This window comes from Monodelphis domestica, chromosome 4 (genome assembly GCF_027887165.1).
Source record: "Monodelphis domestica isolate mMonDom1 chromosome 4, mMonDom1.pri, whole genome shotgun sequence".
Taxonomy (NCBI): Eukaryota; Metazoa; Chordata; class Mammalia; order Didelphimorphia; family Didelphidae; genus Monodelphis; species Monodelphis domestica.
In genome coordinates, this window is record NC_077230.1 from 442,366,597 (window position 1) to 442,371,197 (window position 4,601).

Below are 4,601 nucleotides of genomic sequence, written 5' to 3' on the forward strand. Positions count from 1 at the left end.
AGGTAGCATTAGCAACCTGCAGGAGCTCATCTTCTGCATTCTTCAACCAAAACACACACACACACACACACACACACACACACACACACACACACACACACACAAATGGTCTCCCACTCTAATGGGTTAATTTGCAAACAGACAAGCCTCCAACTCCAGAGAGGAGAGGCTTCAAGCTACTCCCATCACCTGTCTGTGTGTCTTTCTCTGCATTTCCACTTTCTCTCTCTTTCCTTTCCCTATCTCTTGTCCATAGTTCACTTTACAGGTTAAAAACCCAGGTCCTTTCATGTTGTGTTGGACACAATAGTTTTAGGTCTTAATAAGGTTTAAGCATTAGCCTTTCCATTGATTGCAACTGGAGTCACAAATTGCTACTGAATCTTGTTATTCTTGCTCATTCTGTTCTTATATGTTGTGATTCTCCCATGATTAGCAGTTCTTTCTGGATAGGAGTAAACCACCTACCTGGACTTGGTTTACATTGCCTACTGACTCCCTCTTTTGCAGGCCCCCTTTTGTCCCTCCAGTGACTGCCTCTCTAAATCTGGCTCTGTCTGGAGAACATGTCTCTATCCCCTACACTGTATCTTCTGACACCCAGTGAGACAAGCAGTTCTGCATTTGGGCTCAAGAAGATGTCTCTAGTGAAGTGTGTTTTCAAGGGATGAACAAAAAAAACTATCTCCCTATCCCAGTAGAATAGAAGTCATGTGCTGGGAGCCATCAGGCCATGATGCCTTGACAGTCACATGTGGTAGCTGGGGAGACCCCAGAGTGGTCCCTGGCGAGATGTGGCTGCCCACTCTATCCCCCTTGAATGACTTCTTTCATCAATGCCCCTTACCTATGAATTGACATGATTATTATTCCCCCTAGTCTCAAAAGAAATAATGCAAGAGCAAAACACCTGTACCCCAATTCCCCAAAACATCACCAAAAGATCAGACCCTTAAACCCAATCCCAAAAAGACTATCATGAGTTAACTTTTATGTAGGTACATAATTCCCAGCAAAACTGCAGCTCTAGGCCAAGCCCAGAACTTCCCCACTCATAGAAACCTATTTCTCATAAAGTCAGCATACAAATCAATCATAGAGGCTCATACAATAAATACAAGTACATCAAGCTTCAGTATGCCTCAGTGACTTGACTTCACAAACCAGTAACTTACCAGTGGAAAACTCCCTAGTAAGAACCCTGAGAAATGACCAGTCTAAATTTGAATTATGCTCCCAGTACCCCTCAGCCTCAATGATATGATTGTTGAATTGTCTTCTAAGAACTGCTGATTAATGATTCCATTTTATTAAAAGCAATAAGTAATTTTCCTTGATTATTTGTAAGCTCAAAACTTCTCACAGGGTAATGAGAAAATTAAGCCACCTGTGATGAAATCATTTATCTTGTATTCTGTTTGTAATCACAATACAAAAATATAGAATGTTAATCAAGTGATTTGTTAAAAGTTAATGTTTCACTTTTCCAATAATATCTCTTTGAACATGTGTGTTAGGTAATGCAATCTGAATGCCAAGAAAATGGGTATAAAAATTAAAATCAGGCCTGGGAATGGTGGAGCAGCTATCAAGATGCAAAGCAGTCCCATGGCCATAATGATTATGCTGTCTTCCATTTGTTATTTATTTTGACTGATCGTTTGCCACCAGTCAGTAACCCCTGGAGTCGCAAGTGAGGCTGGACCCTGACCTCGGTGGTCATGTACTGTTATTCCTCAGCTGGTGGGAAGAGACTAAATCATCAATACATTACACCAATAATTTTGGCAATTTTGGTACAATGAACTTCCAGTTTCCTTGAATTCATATTCTTTCTTTATTTTTCCTCATAATGGAACAAGATCACTTTTGTTATTCTTCTGGCACCTAAAGTCAATTTTTTACAGTAGTTAAACTGTTTTTGATTCTCTAGCTCTTCATAGAGTGTCTCCTGGACAAATAGTTTTAATGTACTGCAAAGAAATAGTGGCTATTATTCACTGATCAGAACAACACTAAGCTAAACAAATAAGTACTTCTCTAGAAAAGCCTAGTCATAGGTCAAATAATGTGGTACTTGAGGGAACTACTGACCTTTTTGCGTCTATGTCTGCTGTTGAACATGGTGTGGACTGTGACTTGCTATAATCATCAGATATAGTCCTTTCCCACCTAAAATGTTTCTACCACTGAAATCTAGGGAAGAAGAGACCATGTCTCTGAGATCCTCCTCACCAAGACTTTCTCCAACAGCACTGGGAGAGCAGGTCTTCTTTTATTTAATGAATTTGTACCCAAGAATCTAACTCAGTGAAGTGCCTGGCTCATAGTAGGCAGTGACTAAATGCTCATTGATTAATTAGTTGATTGGGGTCCCTGAAGCCTAAGAGTAGGTCAATAATGAGCACTTAGCTTAAAATGATTTCCATATACATTCTCTGAAGTTTTAAGAGTCAAATGGTCTCCCTCCATCCTTCTCTCTTCCCTCCTAAAGATCGTATCCTGACCTGGACTATACTTGCCTTCTCATGAAAAACATTTTTCCAGATTGGCCATTTTGGTAAGAGAATACTCATATAAAACCAAACACAAAATATTAACACAAATTGAAGTGAAAAATATGCTTCGATCTGTACTTTGATTCCAAAAGTTCTTTCTGTGGATGTGGATAGCCATAAGTTCTTAGAATGATCCTGAATCATTGTATTGTTGAGAGTAACTAAGTCTTTCACACATGGTATTTATAGAATATTGCTGTTGCTGGGTACACTGTTCTCCTGGTTCTGCTTTTTTCATTCCTCATAATTTCCTGTAGGACTTTCTAGATTAAAATAACTTTTTATTTTTATTTTTTTTAAACCCTTACCTTCCATCAATACTGTATATTGGCTCCAAGGCAGAAGAGTGGTAAGGGCTAGGCAATGGGGGTCAAGTGACTTGCCCAGGGTCACACAGCTGGGAAGTGGCTGAGGTCAGATTTGAACCTAGGACCTCCCATCTCTAGGCCTGGCTCTCAATCCACTGAGCTACCTGGCTGCCCCCTAAAGTAACTTTTAAAAAGGCATTATGACAAGGAGACTATGCATCAGGAATAACATATATAGAAATAATCTGAACATAGAAAGTAATTTTTTTGTGATTTGAAACAATTTATTTAATATTAAGGATATTTTCCTATGGTTACATGATTAATGTTCTTTCTCTACTCCTCCCACTCTTTTTTGGTAGTCCAAACAATTTTTACTTCAAGTTTCACAAACCATAGTTTATTTGGTTACATTTTATTTATCCTTGATCAAGACTTATTTCCACATTATTAATATTTGCACTCGGGTGATTGTCTAGAGTCTACATGCCCAATCTTATCCCCATTGAACCATGTGATGAAGCACTTGTTTTTTCTTCTGTGTTTTGAATGCTTCATGAATTGGTGTGTCATCCTTGTGCAGGGGCCATGCTAATCTTCTCTGCATCATTCCAATTTTAGTATATGTGCTGCAGAAGTGAGCACCGAAAGTGATCTTTTTAATGAGGAAGTTATTATATATAGAAACTCAGCAACTGGGCCAATGGTTGGGGAAGAGGGATCCCTCTCTACATGAAGGGAATGGTTGAACCCAGAGAGACCAGCAATTCTTCTGATGATTTTGCGGATGGGCACTCTAACATAGCATATACCTGTCCCTGTGAGTTATCTAATATATTTTGTTGGAAGAAAGGAGAGGTTTGATCTGAAGTCTGACCCATATTTTAGGAGAAGGGACAAGCCAATAGCCATGCATGAATGGATAGACACTAAAGTGCCACTGAAGTTCGGATGGTCTTTTCTCTACTTTCTGAGAGCTGATATGAGGCTACTAACCTCTCCCCAGAGATGTCTCTGGTCTACAGGTAAGAGAGTGGATTCAGAAGAAAAGGCATTTCCTTTGTTGCTCTGGGAGGAGGTGGTAGCCTTTAACTTACACTAATCAGCTTATTTCTTCTCCACCAAATGATGGTCCCACAAAGTGACATGGGCATTGTACCCCCAGAAACTCAGACAAACTATTATCCTTTGCTCCCTTATATCCTGATGACTCCTAGCTCAAAACATCTCATAACCCCTATAAAACCCTGAGAGGATTATCCTCCTTTGATCCTCCTTTAGATTTAAGATGGACAGAGAGATGCACCTCCAGGCTGTACCTTGATAGTATGGGGCCATATTTTAGACATCTGTCTGTTCCCTAAAACTAAAGAATCTTTCATGAGGGTCATTCCCTATGCCTCCAGGCAGACCCCACTCAGATGATCAACCCACCCCCCCAAAGCCTGAGTGGCTACCACTCTAGAGTCACATCCACACCATGACATAGCATCTATTGTAAAGAGTATAAAATCCCCAGAATTGATGCTGTCTGAAGGACACCATTTCCATCCATGCTGTCTTCCCAAGGAGCAGCCTTCCATCTTGCTGTTCCACCTGTACTATCCTCCTGGCCATTCTCAACATTACTTTATAAATTAATAAATTTCTCTTTTTATTTCTAAGCTAAGTTTCCGAGTCTTGTATTCTTGCAGAAAGGTATCCTTCCTGAACCCAAGGGGTGCACCTTTTCACC

The 4,601-nt window shown here is 40.0% G+C and overlaps 1 non-coding gene across 1 annotated transcript; it reads right to left on the reverse strand.

Moving 5' to 3' along the window:
• Positions 1 to 3,404: 3,404 nt before the first annotated feature.
• On the reverse strand, positions 3,405 to 3,511 carry LOC130454096 (U6 spliceosomal RNA). Its single transcript, XR_008911780.1, has one exon. It is a non-coding gene; the product is annotated as a U6 spliceosomal RNA (small nuclear RNA).
• Between the last annotated feature and the right edge of the window lie 1,090 nt (positions 3,512 to 4,601).